General features: G+C 39.9%; 1 long non-coding RNA gene across 1 annotated transcript; it reads right to left on the reverse strand.

The window, feature by feature from the left end:
- Positions 1–520: 520 nt before the first annotated feature.
- Positions 521–20338, reverse strand: LOC114010631 (uncharacterized). The gene is made up of 3 exons (XR_003552167.2): positions 20220–20338; positions 15397–15558; positions 521–980 (listed from the first exon to the last, which is right to left on the reverse strand). It is a non-coding gene; the product is annotated as an uncharacterized LOC114010631 (long non-coding RNA).
- Positions 20339–20701: the final 363 nt, after the last annotated feature.

The raw sequence follows: 20701 nt of genomic DNA on the forward strand, positions 1-20701 counted from the left end.
TATATGATGAGAGTCAACAACCTAAACATAAGTGCTTATTGCCATCCAAGACACCCCAAGCAGCCAAAGTATCCTCTTTCTCACTGGGAAGCCTCTCCAGATTTGGTCTTTTGGCCGCCCTACCTCTGCTGCCTTCACATCAGTGCTAACAACACAGGATTGAACATTGCAAACCCTTGTCTTCTCCATCAGGAACTGAGGTGGAAAGGATGGGGTACACTACACTCAATATACTTGGCAGGCAACTAGGGCTCACCCTGTCTTCAGTACCTTTCAAAATATACAAACAGAAGAAGTATACATTGAGTTCCCAGTCAAAGCCCCCCAGTCCCTTTTGGACATTAGCTTTGAAACTCCCACCTTGGACACATCTCCAAAGACAATCCTCCTAATGAGTGTTTCTGTAAGCTAGGACCAAGAAATGGGGTAGAAGCTTTACCAAACTCTCTTACCACTTATTGTTAGTCATAAGCTCAAGACAATTTAACAGCATCAGACTACTGGGGGAAAAAAAAAGAGACAGGGAAGAGAAAAAAAGACATATTTCTGCTCTACCGATACTGACCAGTACTTGGGGAAAATTTTGGGGGAAGGAGTGTGTGTGGAACGGTGGGTGGGATCAGGAACTGACTTTCTTTGCCAGAGAAGAAGAGACAAAGAAGAGAGAGAATATATCACTCTGCACTCTGACTGAGGTGAAAAACATGGTTGGGAATAGAAACAGGGAAATATAGACTTGGCACTGGCAAAAAAATAAACAAACCCAAACCAAACAAAAACCCACACCTCCCAAAAAGCCACCTTTCTAATAGGAGCATAAAGGAAGTCTGGGATAGATAGCACAGGGATGGAACATTCTCCATGCATGTCCAAAAACTGTGCATGCTCTCAAAAAGAGTCCAAACATCCATCATGGAATAATACAGCATACTTGATCCTGCGCATTTTCTGTCTTTTCCAGCTCTGTTTTCTCTGGTTGTCTGGAAGACATAGGAAGGGAAAGGCATGAATAAGTATTCAGAACATGCTAATTTTACAGTGGCTAGTTTTGATTAAGAAGCAAACAGGTAAAGGTCTTCCTTAGAAGGGTTCCCATCCAGGGAACCATGTTTTCCTGGATACCCCAGTTCCCTGAGTGGCTTATTATGTCCCTGGGATTTTTTACAGTGCATACTGGGGGTGATGTGTGAAGAACAAATAATTTCTGCCCACCATTTCTGCTATCAATATCTCCCACAAAGCTTCGTTTGATGCTTCTGATCTCCAGGAAGGGGAGAAGAAAGAAATCCAATCTGATAAGTCTCAGCTTGCCAACTTCATTGTCTGAACCAATGCATTATTCATGCGTTTGTGACAGAGAGCAGTGAGCTTAATGTGCAGAAACGAGCTTGGAGAACTGTCAGGTTATTGCTAGGGACTGGGACATGTTATGCTGTGTCTGTGCTGCTCTTTGTGCTGGTTGCTGCTGCTGTGCTAATACTCCTCTGCAAAATGCAATCCCACCTTGTAAAGACTATTAGTGCTTTTGTTTGCATTGCTTTTTGGTTTGCAGGTCCTGTCATCACGTTTGTGGTATTTACCAGTTGCTATTGGAAAATCTTAATGAACCAAAAAAATGTTAGCCAGTCTCACTCCAAAAACACCTGGTAAAGCAAATATTTCACATTGCCCCTTAAGTTGTTAGAATCAGGAAGACTCAATCGTATTTTATTTTAACTGGCAGTGAAAATAAAGAGATGTATTTGGTACCATGTATAAGACTACCAAGGAACTGTGGATACCACAAGAACAAATCACAGAATCATCATACCATAGACACTGAACAGACTGAAAGACTCATCTCACCTTGGTATTGCCAATGTACAGGAAAAAGAAAGAATGCTTTTAGCAAAACATATTAAAAAAATAACAAAACCCTGCCATTAGGCACCAGAAACATGTAGCAGGATGCACCCTCTTCAAATTGTTGGGGAAGGTTATCATGAGGAGGTCATTCTGCAGCTTTAACCAGCCAAGGCTGGGCAGGGTGTTAGCCATTTAGTCTTTCACCTTTAAAAAAAAAAAAATGCCATTAAAAAGCCAAAATAAGCAGAACAAGGGTTTGGTTTTTTGGGTTTTTTTAATGAAAAAAAAACCAAAACCAACCAAAACAACCAAAACTTGGCTTCTCCTGAAATTGAACTTTTTAAAAATATTGATGCTTATCAGTGTAATTAAAAAAAACCCAAAGTTTCACACTCTTTTGTTTACCTAAAGCATTTATCCTAAATAGCAGCTATTTGGGGGAATTTACTATTTGACTCAAAGTGAGTTATCAAAACCTCATTTACACCCTCCTGTGCTGTTGCAAAGTATCTGGGAGACATGCTGCTATGCTGAGTGAAGATGATATTCTAGAATGAATTTTCCTTCTGCACTTAGATTCACAGATACATATACTCCTATACAGACACACATCAACAAAACTGGGCAAATTGAGCATTTTAACAGAGCCAGTCATGGTATTTGCATTATAACAATGAGCAAAGAACTCTCCTGTCCTGCATGAAGTTGACTGAGGCTGTTCATTTCAGCTAGGTAGCTATCAAATCAGCAAGTGGTGCAACACTGGCATCACCAAAAGTCCATACAGGCAAAAAATGAAGATGGGGTAAGCAGTGAAAATGAGCTGGCCAGATGGTCTTCATCTCATCCTTAGCATCAGGATGCATGCCATTACCCAGTACCCTGCTTTGTGTGTACTGCCCAGACAATCTTCAAGCATCTACTACTCTTCCCTCTATCACTGAAACATCAGGTATTTCCAGTCTCTGAATGACCTCTTTTTCCTCTTCAAGAAGTCAGCTGGACACTTAGGAAGGACTTTGTATGAGATGTCCTCCCCATCTCCCAGTCTCCAGGCATACAAGGGTTGAAGTGGACCCCTCAAGGAAAGCCTGAGGTTTGTTCACGGGAGCATATATCTGAAATCACTCTGACCTTGTGATGACCTTATAGACTAGGAAACTGGTTTGAATGGTTTGTGTTTACCACATCCAATTAGCTGGTTGTTCATACGTACTAAATTGAGACTCGGGGAATTTATGAAGACATTATCAAGTATAGCCAGCCTGTGCTTTTCCAATAATGACATAATGTATCAGACCAAACCCACTTGCTTCCCAAAGGCACATGCACAGTATTAATGCTCCAGTCTAGTAAAAAGAATTGCGGGTTTTCCAGTAAATGTACCATAGCAGACTGGAGCATGTAAAACAATTCTGCACTGGTACAACTTGGAGCTTTATGAGCAAGGAGTCAGAAATAAACCTTACTGCTATCTATGCCAGTTGTCTGGCAGTTTTGGAAAAGAGTCATCTGCAATATGAAAGTAATTATAGCAGCAACCTCATGAGCCCACCCATGATTTCACTGCAGTCTGTGTTGACTGAGAAGCTTTAATATTTTCGAGACAGATCTCATGTCCTAAATGAGATTGAAATTTATTAAAGGGCCTCCAAAAGCTACCCTGAGCTCTGTCCAAGCACCATAAATCTGTAACAAAGAATTAACTATGTGGTGAAAATTCATGTTAAAAGCATCTCTTTCCATTGCAGTTTCCGTACTGTCTTTCATCATACCTGCTGTGGTACAAAACAAAAATGATCAGAAGCATATTTATACTACCTTTGCCTATAAAAACATACAACAAAGGTAATATTTCTTCAGCCAGCATAATTCTGACCTACTGCATTGACTTCCACTAAGACAGTTTGAAGACCTTCCCCATAATTTGTAAATCCTGATCCAGAAGATGCTGCCATTGTTTTACAGGATGTTTTCTTCTGCTACATACAGTGCTACTGAAGTCATTAATTCCCTGTGTAGCAAAGCGATGTTTCTAACCTGCAATACTCTGCAATATATTTCTCCATGTTGTAGCTGTAAAGGTTAATAAGTTTGATTGTGCAAATCAGAATATGTTAGGATGATATGTTAAGATTATTTTCCCTTTGTTTAGTTCCAGTGTCCCTAGCACGAGGAGCCACGCAGATCATGCAAAGTTCACAATATGATATAATGATACAAAATGAACCATTTCATGAAAAACAGAAAGAGCTTGATCTCTTTAGTTCAACAAAAAGAAAGTTAAAGAATTTATGATGAGACTGTATAATTTCTGTGAAGGGAAAAGATATTGTACAACAGGGTCTTTCAGTTTAGCAGAACATTGACTGAGAATTTAAAAATGGTTGTACGAGACAGCCAAAGAATCATTTGGTTTCCTGTCTCTTTCTAGTAGTTGCACTAGTGGATGGGTAGGGAAGAATATCTTCCAAAGAGCTAGGAGGTCAATGTTGGCAAGTCTATAGGGCAAGATGGGATCCATCCAAGGGTACTGACTGCTCTGGCAGAGGAGCTCTCCAAGCAACTCTCCATCATTTATCAACAGTCCTGGCTAGTGGGGAGGTCACAGAAGACTGGAGGTTAGACAATGCAACAATCATCTACAAAAATGGCAGGAAGGACGATCTGGGAAACTACAGGCCTGTCAGCCTGAACTTGGTGCCGGAGAAGGTTGTGGAGCAGCTCATCCTGGGTGCCATCACACAACAAGCGCAGGACCACTGGGTGATCAGGCCCAGCCAGCATGGGTTTATGAAAGGCAGGTCCTGCTTTCCTAACCTGATCTCCTTCTATGACAAGATGACCTGCCTAGTGGATGATGGTAAGGCTGTGGATGTTGTCTACCTGGACTTTAGTAAAACCTTTGACACCATTTCCTACAGCATTCTCATGGAGGAACTGACTGCTAGCTTGACCAGGTGTGCTCTGTGCTGGGTAAAAGCTGGCTGGATGGCTGAGCCCAACAAGTGGTGGTGAATGAAATTACATCCAGCTAGTGGCCAGTGACAAGTGGTGTTCCCTGGGGTTCAGTATTGGGGCCAATCCTATTTACTATCTTTATCAATTATCTGGATGAGGGGGTTGAGTGCACCCTCAGCAATTTTGCAGATGACACCAAGATGGCTGGGAGTGTTGATCTGCTTGAGGACAGGAAGGCTCTGCAGAGGGATCTGGATGGGATGGATCAATGAGCTGAGTCCAATTGTATGAGGTTCAACAAAGAGAAGTGTCACGTCCTGCCTGTGGGTCACAGCAACCCCACACAATGCTACAGGCTTGGAGAAGAGAGGCTGGAAAGCTGCTTGGTGGGAAAAGACCTGGGGCTGTCGGTTGACAGCAAGCTGAATATGATCCAGCAGTGTGCCCAGGTGGCCAAGAAGGCCAATGGCATCCTGGCTTGTATCCGAAATAGCGTGGCCAGCAGGACCAGGGCAGAGATTGTCCCCGTGTACTTCGCACTGGTGAGGCCGCACCTTGAATCTTGTGTTCAGTTTTGGACCCCTGGCTACAAGAAAGACATTTTGGTGCTGGAGTGTGTCCAGAGACGGGCAATGAGGCTGGTGAAGGGTCTGGAGCACAAATCTTGTGAGGAGTGACTGAGGGATCTGGGGCTGTTTAGCCTGGAGAAGAGGAGGCTCGGGGGGACCTCATTGCTCTCTACAACTACCTGAAAGGAGGTTGTAGTGAGGTGCATGTTGGTCTCTTCTCCTAGGTAAGAAGCAATAGGACAAGAGAAAATGGACTCAAGTTGCACCAGGGGAGGTTTAGATTGGGTATTAGGAAAAAGGGTGGTGAAGCATGGGAACAGGCTGCCCAGGGAAGTGGTGGAATCACCATCCCTGAGGTGTTTAAAAAACACATAGATATGGTGCTTGGAGGCATGTTTAGTGGTGGACTTGGCGGCGCTGGGTTAACAGTTGGACTGAATGATCTTAAAGGTCTTTTCCAACCTAAATTATTCCATTATTTTATTCCAAATTGAGAAGGAAATGAAGTTAAGATTTTTAATTGCAAGGATAGTGAAGCCCCAAAACTTACTAAAGTTGCAGTGGGTTCTACTTTACTGGGGCAGGGAGAAAGTGGTTTCCTTAAATTCTAAGGTATTGTTCAAACAATAATGAATTCCAAGAAAACCCCTGGTTTCTCTTCTATGGGAAATCAAATTAAGTAATATCAATTATTTCTTCTGGCTGCATGCTGTGTGAATTCATCACTGATACAGATTCCAGACCGGTCGGGATCTGTTATCCTTTCCATTGCTGTGTCTTCCATCCAACTTACAAGAAGGGTGGGAGGAACAATGCCATGAGATGGACATAGCTGAAAAAAGACAGTTTGTTCTTTCTCCAGAGACGAGCAAATAAAAACAAACTAACAAAACCAGATGGCACGTTACAGCATTATGTCTAGGACTGCAAAATCTGAGAAAACAAATGCAAGTAAGCAGAGAACTCCATGTTCTCAAAACAGGGAGAACCATCTACTCCATCTCCTACCCATACAAGATCACTCTCAATAGCATAGCAGTTAACTTATTCAGAACTGGTATATTTATCTTTTATCATGTGCAGAGATTTCATTCAGCCCAAAAATGAAGATGATTATTTAAAACCACAGCAGTGTGATGCCCATTAATCTGTTCAGTATTTGTCGTAATAACATTAATCCCGATGAGCTAATGTATAGCATTAAGGTGATCACCATCTTTATGTTATTCCTGTTGCAGTTCAGTAAACTCAACCTTTGCTATCAAAGCACATTTGTAAATAAATAATTTCATGCTTATAAGGCTCCCTGAACGCCATATCACGCATTAAATAGGGTTGTTATTAAGGTGGGTTCCAACAATTCTGGTGATGAAGCTGAGAATCTCCAGACTGCCGCAAGCTGAAAGCAGAAAGAATTTCATGTCACTGTGCATTAGCTAACAGTGGTACATATCAGGTGGCTTTGACAGAGCAAGTCCAGCTTTATTATACCCATGAAACTGAAAGCAAAAACAAGCCCAGTGAGAATTACTGATGTGCTCAGAAGTACAGGAAAGTCATGTTCATATTTAGCATCCCTACATACATCCAGCCTTCAGAGAGCCCTCTTACTTCCCCATCGTCACATCCCCCTAGGAGATAGGGGATTGGCATCCTCATTAGAAACATGAAAGAAGAAGCAGACATGGGAAGATAAATGACTTTATAGTATGACAGAGTTGCTGAGGTTGGCATGGTCTTCTGAAGATTGTCTAGTCAAACCACTTGGTCAAAGCAGGGCCAACTAGAGGAGGGTGCTCAGGACCACATCCTGACATTGCATTTGAATGTTGTAAGCATGAAGACTCCAAAACCTCTCTGGCTAACAAGCTCCAGCGTTTGACCACTCACCCCGTGAGCAGGGTCTTTCCTTATATTTATAGCAAATTTCCTATATTTCACTTTGTGCCGATTGCCTCTTGTCCTGGTCACTGGACATAACATCTTCTTTACTCCCTCACATTGGTTATTTATACACATTGATAAGACATTGGCCTTCTTTGTGACAGACACATTGCTGGCTAACCTGTTGTCCACCAAGACCCCCAAGTCTTTCTCTGCAAAGCTGCTTTCCAGCCAGTCAGCCCCCAGCTTATACTGGTGTATGGGGTTATTCCTCCTCCCCACTGGCAGCCCTCCTGCTACCTTTGCTTGCCTTCCTTCACATGGGGATGGACAATTCTTGACCCTGGAGGAGGTGATCCTTGAAAGTCATTCAGCCTGGTACACCCGACATTTACAATCAGTAGGTATGACCACAACAGAAAGGGCAAACAGGCCACTATGCCTGCATGGGCGGGTGACCAGAAGGAAGGCTGAATATGTCCTAAAGCTGTCCATTTGCATCAGCACCACAATACATCTGATGGGATATGTCAACACTTTTATAAACACAGACTGTTTATGTCTGGCCAGCTCAGAGCTCAGCAGAATAAGATAAGCTGTCTTGACGTGTGTCGTGTAGTTTTATGTCAGTCAAAATCACCATCTAAATGCTTTCTCCTATGTTCATACTATGTCAGACTTTGCAAGGTGATGTACCTTCTCTGTTACTCAGAAGACTAAAGGTGGTAGCTAGGATAAGAGTCCACCTCCCTGCTCCTCAGTGTCTGAGCTGCTACATTTATTCCATCTCTAGAACAGCTGGTGAGTCTGGAGAAATATTCTCCAAACCAAGAAAAGCCAGAACAAGTTCATCAGACACTGCTGTTTAACACAGATTTTACTGTCCTTCCAGCTTGAAAATTAGATCAGTAATTTTTATCCAGGACATGTCACCTACCTTTGCTCAAGTCCTAGCATTAAGACTTAAGTTGTATCCCACCAAAAAGTCTGCAGTTCCAGTCTTAGGTCCTAAAATGCAAAATAAGGGGCAGTCTTCCAAATCTCACTGCCACACTGGTCCAGGCATTGGCAGCAAACCCTCCTTTCACTGGCTCAGCACAAAGAACCTACATTGCAAATCCTATAAAGGAAGTTATCCCAAAACCTCACAGATGAGTCTGGTTAAGATGTTCCTTTTGTTGCGTGATAAAGTGAGAATGAAAACCATGGGGTTTTTCTTCATGCTCTCAGGACCTAACATTAACTAAGTTCTGTTCTTAAACCAACTGCTTCCTGCTTGACATTTATCTGTAGCTTTGGCTCTAAAAGTCTATTTACATCGTCTGTTCTGTTCTTCTGAAGGGAATTCACCATCTGTATTTGCCGTTGTTTGATGATTAGCTACTAGTATCACACACAGCTTTTTCAGGTGTTTGCTCTGGATAAAGGTTCACCTGTTTTAGTTGTCTGATTTATTATAGAGCTTCTAATCAATCCAGAGCTTTCTGTTCTAAAGATCCTGGTTTTGCCCAGTGGCATTGGTTTCCAGCCATGATGTTCTTCAGCCACAGGGTGCCACTATTGGGAATGATTGGGCAAAGCACGTTGAGGTCTACTGCACTGGCAAAAGCCAAGGCCCAGATCACAACTCCCTGTTTGCAAAAGATACAGTTCATTATTCTTGCCTTATATTTGTTAACTGCTCTTGGCACTACAAAACCAGCAAAAAATACATATGGAAAAAAACCACCAAAACCCCAAACATGGGAGATTTCCATGCTGGGGAAGCAATATACCAAAACCATATTTTACTGTTACACTCATGTGACTGGTTTTAGTATCTCTGCAGAAGAAGAGGGAAACAAGACATTCTTGATGAAAGAGTAAGGCTCTGCTTAAGAGCTATGCCTTGGAAAATTAAAAAAAAAGCACACCAAAGTAATGCTGACCTTGATTTTTTTTTCCTTTTCTGGCACAATACTCCTGTTTTTAAAGATATTCCCTCTGGGTGAGGCTATTAATATCTGATCTTTTTCCACAGAAGGTACAGAAAATTATGGCCAAGTTCTCCCTTCAAATAGCGAGCAATCTGTATTGGTGGCATCGGAAAAGATTTCAGAGAAGTAAAAAAAACCACCTTCATTCAATGTACAAAAAACAGTTCAGTAAGGTCATAACAAGAGCTTCAATGCTTGTTAACACATTTTGCAAGTTCTGCCCGTACTGCTCACGGCCCAAAGATCAGGGGTACCTTGTCAGCTAAGCGCATGTGCAGCAAGCCTCTCAAACCCCAATTCTCAAAACCAAGTGCAGACTTAGACTGGGCTCCAGAGGTTTTTTGCAGAGGAATCCCCAGGGCATTCAATATAACTGCATGGTTATAGATTCCTTTACACACAGCAAGCCAGACAACATGGATACTTTCATCCAACACAGAGAAAAAAACACCTTGGCCATGGAAATTGGTATGTGGGTATATCAACCTTCATCACCCATCTCTATGTATAAGCCTGGCAGTGTTAGCTGTGCAACAGTACTACAAATTGCACTTCTTACTAAGGGCAGAAATAAGGGCAGAGGTGAGTCACGTAAGGTATGTGTGCTTTGTTAGGCATGTTGCAATGGACTTAGTGACAAGAGCTATCTTCACCCAGCTGGGGTGGTAGAGTAGGCTGAGTTCTCCTCCACATCAGTGGCCTGGACTATCGGGATTTTTTCCCTATGCAGTTACTGCTGCTTCTCTCCTCCTATTAATTGCTTCTCCTCCTTTCCAGGGTCATAAAACTAGCTCAGTAATAGACTTGCCATTTGTGTACTTATTACTTAGGTGACTAGAAAGACAGTGTATTGCTGCTTAGACAGCAACAGACACTTGTGTGTCAACACCCAGCAATCCAAAGACCACAGCTCCCTTTAAACATAACTACCACCTTTATGAATCATTATTTTGCATTTGCTAGTTGATTCCTCTCTTGTCGATGTGCTACATTCACCATGCAGATATCACGTGTTTATCTGTTATACCTGGAGCTGTAGCAGTCTGCAAACTGCCTCTGCACTAAGTTAGTAAAGTAGAAGCATCCTGGATGTGCTAGGTATGACCTCAGGGAAACACCGCCTGTGTCCTCACTCTCACCATTGCACTCCAGCACAAGCCCTTTGTGATTAACTTGTACAACTTTGCTTTTCTTATTTGCAATTTTGCCATGGGGTGCAATCCGATTGCCTAAACATAAGCAGCTAGTGCCATGTGAGATGCTTTGGTGTGCAAGACATTTCCACAGGACTGACAGAAAACTTGCTTGCTGATGACGCAAACCCTTCTGCAGAAGCACTGGAGGTCAAGAGACATACTCAAAAGCATCTCAAATGGCATGAGACAGCTGTGTATGGAGCCTGTAATAATAATTTATAGTTAACCAGGCACGGTCTTAACAGAGAAATGGGACCCTACCAACCATATGTATGCATTAATAGAGAAAATACTGCTTTTGATTTTTCCTTGGTTTTGTTCCCACATACACTTCACCAGGTTTGCATGCTTCCTTACAAACTGAAAGGACATGACTCAAAATAATCAGAGGCATCAGGAACTCCCACCTTGACATCAAAAGACCTACAGCGTGTTTGAACACAGCTTGTCAAAACTGTCACTGTTATAATGCTTCTCTTCGCAGCAGAAAATCAGAGCACAGCAAAACTGAATTAAAATAATAAAATAAAAATATAAGTAAGCACATAAATGAAATTAAAAAAATAAGGAAATTGCATGAGTTTTACATCACCCAATATATTCTTTTTAGTATCCATATCTTGTCTGCCTAGGGAAGAACATAAGTCACCCTCATGGTTTATAATTCTCTAAAAGAAGTTATTAATCTGTTTAAACTGCTCCAGACTATAATTATTACCCTTTACTGTGAAACTAAAGCCTGAGAATTTTTGATCTTTGGTATTATTTACTGAAGCTGTCCCTGACTCAATAGTAATCTCATAAGAAAAACTGTAATCAATATCTTATTATGGATTTTTTTTGAGGCAAATTGGCTTTTATTCCACAGAAACCTATATATTTTCTTGTTTTAGTGAGCCTTTTCTCTCTGGCTATCTACTCCCTGTTCATTTAATTTCAAATCAAAAACCAGATCCAATGATTTATTTTTAAAGGAAGCAAAATAAATAGAATTTTTAGATTAAAAGGAACATCTATACAGTGGAAGCAACGGGGACCCAAGAGACCTAAATGTCCCTCCTGACTGTGACCTGAGCAATCTGTGACTGAAGGTAGCTTTTGTTTCAAGCCGTAGTCACCTCTTCTTTTGCAGTGATGGTTATTCTGTGCCTTTTACTAAAATAAAATTGTTAAGTTTTGTTGCAGCTCAAATATCATTCAGAAAAGTGTCAGACACAAGAAATGAACTGTGGAGCAATACTGAACTTCTGTTCAGGTTAATTCCTGTAAACTACATTGCAGACAGGGACAGCTCTTAGTTCCTGTCCTTAAACTCTTAAAAATCAGGCAAATCCAAATTTCAGAGCAGACCTCTTCCTATCAACCTGGCTTTCCTGAGGCATTATCTTCAATTATTTAAAAAAAAATTTAAAAAAAATTAAAAAATATCATTTTTTCTTCCATATTCAGTTTAAGCTGGACAAAAAGAACTGTAATGTGCAACTAAAATGAATGATCACCATTTAGGATTGAACCTGTAGCAAAGGAAAAGTCATTAAGGTGTTATTATTATAACTGAAGGGCAGTAAGATTACAGTAAGGATTAAGGATACTTAAGGATACTTTAAAACCCTTGAAGAAGTCTTTATCACAACCTTCATTAAATAAAAAAATATGTGCAGCTAGAAAGAGTCCACAAATTATGTTCAGACTATTACATAATGTGTTAAAATAATAGAAATTAAATTGGGAAACTTCCAGCAACAATACAAGGCTGAATTGAAGTGTGATGGATGGGTTCTGAGATATGAAACCTATTGGAATAAAAGAAGTAAAAGAAAGAAATGACAACAAGAAACTGTTTAGAGACACGAATATGCCTAATGGGAAAAGGAAATGGGAAAAACAGTAGACTGAAACTGCAGAGCAGGAGGCACCTTTACTGTCATGTTGATGTTCTCTCAGTTTGGTGCTCAAGTTCACATGGTCTGTAAGTCACTCTGTGCTCCAGGTCTTCTCTGAGGTACATGTGTTTGGCCAGGGAAATCAAAAGCAAAGAAGTCAATGTTTATTTTGTGTACCCCATATCTTTGTTTATGGACAAGACTGAACTACACCTGGCTTCCACACTGGCTTGCACCAGACACCTGTTTCTAACTCACAGCGCTCTTGAGCACTAATGAAGATAAATTCACCATGGCATAGCCCTCACAAGTCTTAAGGCACAAGCCTATTTTGATCTTGCATCAAAATTACCTTCCTCTGCAGATGTTTTTCCAAGATTTCCCATGCCACTAACTGGGCAGACTGATAAATTCAACACCCCGCTTTCATTTCTTATTCTGCTGCCTAGGTGAAACAGTCAGAGGCAAAGCCCTTCCCTGCTATACCCTCCACAAACTCACTATTCAATCAGTTGTTGCTATAAGGGGTTTACAAACTGCATGAGGCTTTTACAAATCTTTTCTTTTTCACAGGGGTAGATGATATTTATGGTGTGTTTAGCAGCTGTGGGGGAAAAAAGACTGAAAAATGATGATACCCTTCCCACCCTGCAGTGTCCGAGACATTTTCAGTGTCTGCAAATGCTCAGCACTTCAGAGGAAGGCACTCTAAAGGGATCTCAGTGCAGCAGCCAACATTTGCTTAACGTTCTGTTAATATTTAAACAACAAATCTGTCAACAGATTAATTGGCACTGTCACTTTCCAGCAGTTTTATGGGTACTTCAAACCACTAGCAGTCTATTCCTAAAAGGAAGCATGTAGGCTTTAAATATGTATGCATACAAGATAATAGGAATATTAAGCATCCTGAAGAAAAGCCATAATTGCTATCATGCTGTTCTTGTGCTGAATTCCCAATGTTTCCTGCTTTCTCTAGAGAGGTGTTGACAAAAAGAGGCCATAAAAATTATTTAGAAATTACTTGGGCATTTCTTCCCATAGCAGACATGCCATTGATACCAAGGACCAAGCATGAACTGAAATGAGCAAGACAGGAGAACAGACACTAGATAATGTAAGAAGCAATTTTTTACATCCTGCCCTCTTCTGCTGCTGAAACGCAGATGCTGAGTTGCATCAAATTATAAGTAACTAATTGTAGTACTCTACCCTACTCTACCTACCATCACTTGAAGAGGGGTTCATTTCAACTTTCAACTTACCATCCCATAGTTAGGCATGCATTACAATCAGTTGATCAGGCTCATTCAGGAGCACAAAAGCAATTCTTGGATCCCTGTTTTAGGATGCAGTGGATCGTCCTCTGAAGACTCTCCTGCCTTTTTCCTCTCACTATTGAGGGAACCTAGACAGTTAGATTTGAACTGATGATTAAAAGCTGAAGTCAGGTGGGAGGAATCTTATCTCTGGTATATGGCACCACACAAACTCCACTTAAATACTCAGTGGCTTTCCCACCTCCACTTTAACAGGCACATCACAGTTAATTATGGAAAGAATCCAGTGCAGTGGGCATGTGTGGTCTTGCTCAGACATGTAATCAGTGCCAATAGATCTGGGAAAATTTTGTGAGAGTGATAGAGAGTACCAGTGTGTAATCCCCTTGCTCCGCTCCATTAGCCAAGCATGTGCCTTGGTCAAGAGCAGCGATGCAGCCTTATTTGCTGTGCAGAGAGATAAGATCCACAAACAAGTGGGAAAGAGAGGGAAATGGATAAAGAAAAAGAAACTGCAGCCCCTAATGGACCTTCACAAACTATTTACTTTGTTCTCATTCCCTGGTGAATTCATTAGCTTGCACATTAGCACCATTCTTTGGTCAAATGCTCCACAGTGAAACAAATTGCAGCAATTTACTCTAGAACTCAAAATACTGGGGGGTTTGCACCTTTTGACTATACAATGCATGAAGGAAGTTGCACTTCCAAAGAGACATAGTTGCCTTCCCTGCCTCTGGATTTTTTTAAGAAGCAACTCCTACAAATCTATGCATGTGTGTGTGCATCTGAAGGTGCATGGCAAGAGACATAACAATTACATGGTGTCACCACTAGAAAGAGCTTAGGGACAAAATAAAACTAAGACCCTCAAAATTTTCTACCAACCTTCCAAGCTTTTCTGCTGGAGCCTTTCTTATTGGCACTGCAAATTAGACGGGGTTAATCAAGCCCTCTTGTGCTTCATCACATTTCCTTCCTCAGCCAGAGGGCAAGTAAATGAGGCATAGTTACATTTTATGTATATAAAGATTCATAGCTCTTCATTTTACTTTTAATTTTAAGCAATCAAGTAATATTTGTGTTAATTCAGCAGCTGTTCAGTGTCTCTTTGGTGAGGCAGGTATCTACCCATTTGGGAGCCAAGACCATATTTCTGCAACATATAAACAAAAAGGAATTTGATACTTACCATTGAGAAAACTTTTTAAAGTTTACCTAGTTACCCTACCAAGCCATCGCTCCCTATTTAATGAGTGTTTTCTGGCTGCATCTTATGTCTATCCTTCACCGAGGATTTCTGTAATTAACATTTAATTTAAAACTCAACACGATTATTTGGCTTTACACCTGGTGCCTTAACAGAAAACAGAATTTTAAAAAGCCAGATTTTGAGATATTTGCTGCTTCCTTTTTATTTCCCTTGTTGGGCTGTTACTGAACACACTCCTTTCTCCTGTAGTACAATGTTCCAAATGCTAGTAGCTTTCATCAAGTGTTTGAACTTCAGAAATGGGCAATATCTGAACTTCCAAAAGTCTTTGATCTTCTAGGAGCTCATTAAAGTTCCTCCTGAATACAGCACTCTCTGCAATCACTTTGTCAATTAATCCATGCTAATGTCACTTTTTAGTAAATGTGTGTACTGTCATGACCACTAGAGTTGGTTGTTTAGAATAAGAGGCTATTACTGGTTTAACAAAGGAGCTACTTAGAGCTTTGGGAGGTAACTGCTATATGGCTGCAAATAGACTGGCTCTGCATCATGTGTAAATTATTTAGGGACAAAAGAGACAAATTACCTGCTAGACTTCCACTTGGCTAGAAAGCTGGCATCATTCTCCCTTTGCCAAAGAGTCTTTCCAATGGAAAAGAGGACTATTACTTCAGGATGATTTTTTTTTTTTTTTTTTTGGGGGGGGGTGACCATCCAAAATATGTTTTCATTACAATTTTTCTTCTCCCTGCATAAGGAATGAGAACATCATTGATTTGAGGATTTGTGTCTTCAAAGGAAAGATAGCAGTATTGTTGAAGAGATATAAATGCCAAGGATAAACCAGGCATGGTTATAATTAAGATCTCCTGTATGCCCATTCTCATTTCTTTCTGATCAGTGTTACAGTTTCAAGTATCAGCAGAACTTAGCCTCAAATTTACAGCTTCAAGGCTCAAATAGACGCAGCTTCTCCTAAATTGTATCAGAGCTTAAAATACAATTATAAATCATGTATTTAATTATATTGCAATTTCTTTGTATACACAGAATATTTGTTTGCATAATCAATAGGAAAGATAAAGTATCAGTGTGAACTTCAAAATCTCAAACATAACAGTTAATTTGCTCAATACCAGCAGCAAAGCCAAAACAGCATTCCTCAAATGTCAGCTACAGCAATGAACTTCTGGACAACCGTTTTACCCTCAGAATACATTTCACCCACATTTGGCAAGTTTCAGTCAAGAAGAAATGCACTGCTTGCAGAATTTATGAAGAAGAATGGGGTGAAACCATGCCCTTAGCTCTAAACACAGAGTGAGACCCTGTTGTTTGCTGTGCTCTGCAAGCACAGGACACAAAGACAATCTTTTCCCTGGTGATCATACAGCTTTCCCTGAGAGGCTGTGGAGTCTCCATCCATGGAGATACTTCAAACCCAACTGAGCACAGTCCTTTTCAATCTGCTCTTCCTGGACCTGCTTGAGTAGGAGGCTGTACCAGATTATCTCCAGAGGTTCATTCCTACCTCATCCATTCTGTGATTCTGTGATGTTAGGAATAGCTACCCCAATCCAACACTGAAAACAACTCTCGGTTTAAAATAATTTAATGGGTTATATTTGTAAAACCAAATTGCTGATTATTTCACCATAGCAGATCTGATAGGCATGCTTCACCCACTTTGTTGAAGGACTAGATGTGTTCCGTTAAACCACACTCTTGGAGTTGATGTGTTCATGAGTAGTTGTACAGCTATTGTACAATAAAAGCATAGCCATATGCCTGGTATTTACAGTTTCGGTGACAAACAGCAATTGATTAAAATTTAGCCAATTAGATATCTTCAGTGCCCATATCCGAGGAGAACATCTATGAGAGAGTATGAAGTGTGTGTCTTGTGCTCTAAATGCACCCGTCTTGCACTGACATGCAAGTTAAAGAACAGGAATCAGTTCTAAGAAAGTAAGACCAAGAAAGCAATCTTAAATACCCTTAAGAAGATTTTTAGGGAAGATGAAATATATGCATGGAGAGGTTTTTTAGGTTTGGGCGTTAATTTTAAAGAGATCTTCAAAGGTAAATTTAGCAGAAATGGAAGGCAATTTGCAGAATATTGCTTTACCAGGACAAGCAGTTATTCTAGTACAAACAGGTAGGATGAAGAGAGACAAAGAAATAAAAGTTAAATAACAAAAGAATTAACCTTAATTTACCCTAATTAACCTAGAGATAAATTGGTCTCTGCCACTATATTCTGCCATCACATTGTGGGGGTTTTAAGTTATTTTTATTGGCCAATCCATCTTCCCTTCGACTTTCTTTCTTAAGTCCTCATTACTATTCCACAGCTCAATAGCTTTTTTTTTTTTTGACTGGACACGTTAAATGGTGGAAAAATAAAATGGATCAATACAGTGACTCAATTAATTCCTCATCTTAAATTCTAATAAAATCAATTTGGAGAAGTGGTGCATCGTTAAGCTTACATCATAATGCAGTAATTAGAAACAGCTTTCATCTTGCCAATTCGTTTGAAGATTTTAATGGCAATCAATTAAACATGCCTTGCTTCTGTGTTAAAGACTTTCAAAATGGAAATTGGATGAGAAGTTAAAGATAAGGTGGCTGATTACACAATCTTTCCACCCATCCTCGTTTCAAATATTTCCAAAAAAATATTTAAATTCACCATTAGAAAGTTAGCATGAGCTATGTCCCCTTCCCTTAGTAACCAACAGGAAGTTTTCAGTTAATACATAATATTTTAATAGACAGAGTGGTGCAGCACTTTGTGATATGCATATTTACAGAGTTGAAATTCTGGTGTAGCTCACTGTGATCAAATCTTTTTTTAGGTTTATATCTAGCCACTTTTAGGAGTTTAGCTACTTTTATATTAAAAGTATGCAATGTAAGATTCACTGTCTACAATTTAATATAAAATGTCTCTGTAAATCTTAGAGAAAAGTGGATATTTTGTTATATGCTGTTTCATTAATAGGAATAATTGCAGCTTAGTAATGATCCCCCTATACTAGGTGCTACACAAAAAAAATTGGAAAAAGCACCAGGTTCAAGTTAACTACACTCTAGGAAGAAACCACCAGGTACCTCCATTAATTCCTCTCCTGCTGGGAGTTTATGCCCAGAAGGAATTTGCATTCAAAAAGAAAACATGCCCCCCTAGTCAATGGCTGAACATCCAATTAACTACACCAGCCCTACCCTGCAACTCTTTGAAAGCAGAGAAATCCAACATCCTTGATTGAGTTTCACCTTATTAAACTGCAGCAGCATCTTTCTGACGCTGGGATGTCAGCACTGCACACACTGTTCCTGATGTCCCAGCAGGCCCACATGGACCCATGGACGGTGCATCTACACACCATCCTCCCTGAACCAGCACTTGTCTGGGTTTTTTTTTAAGGTTTGCTAAGTTGCTCACATCTTGTATATTAACACTTAAACAACAAATCATCATAAGCAGATCAGAGATACTGCCATTAAGGTAATCGTAGCATAATATATGTTCTAGATTAATTCCACAACCTGAATACCATTTACTCTCCAGGTCTCTGCATTGTCTCTTCTTGTTATTTCTATTCAGTTTTTTTTAACTATATGTCCTTTCTACAGTCAAAGAAAAGAGTAACATTTAAGTAAAAAAAAACTCTTTCAAGAATTGAACAACTTGTTCTTTGGTCCATGTCATGGAAATTTTATAGATAAAACTATTTCTGGATGTGTCAGTAAAAGTGACCTCATTGTGCCTACATTTGCAGTCAGTCTGAATATTGATGAAAATCTGAAATGTTATAATTAGAGTTCATTGTTATAATTAGAGTTCATAACTTTTTGTTTCATTAGAAGTTAGACTTTTGTTGAAAATGTAAAATCAGCTTTAAAAATTTTAAATTCTTTCTTGAACATCTTATGAAATACCAGTATGTGAAAACAATTATATGTTTAAGTTTTCATGAACTTTGTTACATTTTGAACAGAAATTGAAGAAAAAGTTATAAAACTGTTTTAAGAAAGAGGGATGTAATGCAGTGATAACAGAAGGGGAAAAAAAAAAAGAAAAAAACAAAAAAAAGAAAAAACAGAGGAACAAAAGCCAAAGAAAAAGAACAAAACCAAAAATGAAAACCAGGAAAATTTTAATTTTCAAAAAATAACACCTTCAGAGAAAGAAGGTTAAAAATTGTTGATTTACAGCATTTCCAAATAAAATTACCTTCTTCAGTCAAAAACTTGTGCGGTTTGGATTCATCTCATCAAAAGGACCAAATTGTCTATATCTGAATTAGCTATGAAGGTGTTTTTTAGAGTCAATGGAAAAAAAATAGTCCATCATGGGGTATAATCCAAATGTTATAAATCAGTTCAGATGGATACTGCCTGTTCCTCTGCAGTGCCTGTAAGGTGTGTTTGGTTCTTCTGACACTGATAGAAACAGAGGTACCATCTAAGGTAGGTGAAATTAATCCAGACTCTGGGTCTTCAACCCTATTAATGCTGCAGGAAAACTTGTTCAAAGTCAAGAGAAGTGCAGGGTCAAACACCCAAGAACCCACAGACTTCAGCAGAACTGAGGCAAGATATCCATAACAGGAGCAGGTGGAAGCCATGACTGAGGATGAGCTGGTGGATTTGAGGTGGGTTTGTGAAAACCAATGCAGAGGTTTTCATGGCTGCACTGTAGTACAGCTGGAACTACCCTCAGCTCATTTTTCAAAAACTGTTATTGGCATTAACTTAACCTGTATTTCATTTGCATTTTATCAATACCCCTAGTTTTCCTACCAAAAGATCAAAAGATGGAAAAATCTCCTGTTATATTGCTTAAGCAGTGGTCTTTGCACTCAGGAGAATATTGTCCTTTTACTGTACAAAATTACTCCGGACATCTGCAAGTTTAAAGGAAAGCATGTTGCACAAGGGTGATGCAGATATCTGCCTAATTCCACATGAGTGTCAATGCCTGGACTTGCCTTTGAACAAGTTTTTGTGTGACATCGATAAGGAGACATGGGACTCATCAGGAATGCAATGAAATGCAAATCAGAGGTGACTCTTCTGGAAACCAACTAGAAGAAGCCCAAGTAACCACTGATGGAAGACAGGGGAATACCCACTGATGGAAGAGATCAATGTCATCAGAATTGAGCCATTTGCAAAACAGAAAATGTGGGACATCCTACATGACTCCCAGACATTCACAGAAAGCCTTAGCAGCTGCATCCTCTAGGCCACTGTCTATACTACAGCTATGTTAAAATAAGATACAGTGATACCAGTATATATAGCCTATAGTCTATTACAATTATATATTATTTATATATATATATAAATATAAATTATAGTCTATTACAACAGAGGTGTAAGAGAAATCCTACATACCTCTAGAGAGAAACAACACTGCTTTAAAAATTATCACGATCACCCCCATGGCAAGTCCATTGCTGAGTTTGTATTTTAAAGACAGAGGATAGATGTTTGTTTACTCAGAAACTTGTGGGGAAAAAAATTAGACCAGGTTAGCAACAGAACTTGGTTCAATTAACCCTGGAACATGATCTGCACTCAGAGGGACAGCAATCACAGGGTGTATTTGTCAACCGTGAAGGCCTAGAGAAACTATTTGTTTACAGGAGTCAGATCAGAGTTCAGGTCTGGATGTACAGACCCCAACCTCACAAACAGCTCTCTGGTTGAGTAATAAATCCAATTTAAACTTGTTCAGAGCACTGAGCTGGGTGTAAATTCCCTCTTGAAACAACATTGTATGTCCTTTCTTAAGAGCCCTTTCCACAGCTCTGCTCTGCTCAAGCTTTTTTTGGCACAGCACAATACCTCAGCCATGTGGAAAGAGTTGAGATAGC

This window comes from Falco peregrinus, chromosome 3 (genome assembly GCF_023634155.1).
Source record: "Falco peregrinus isolate bFalPer1 chromosome 3, bFalPer1.pri, whole genome shotgun sequence".
In the NCBI taxonomy this organism is placed as follows: domain Eukaryota; kingdom Metazoa; phylum Chordata; class Aves; order Falconiformes; family Falconidae; genus Falco; species Falco peregrinus.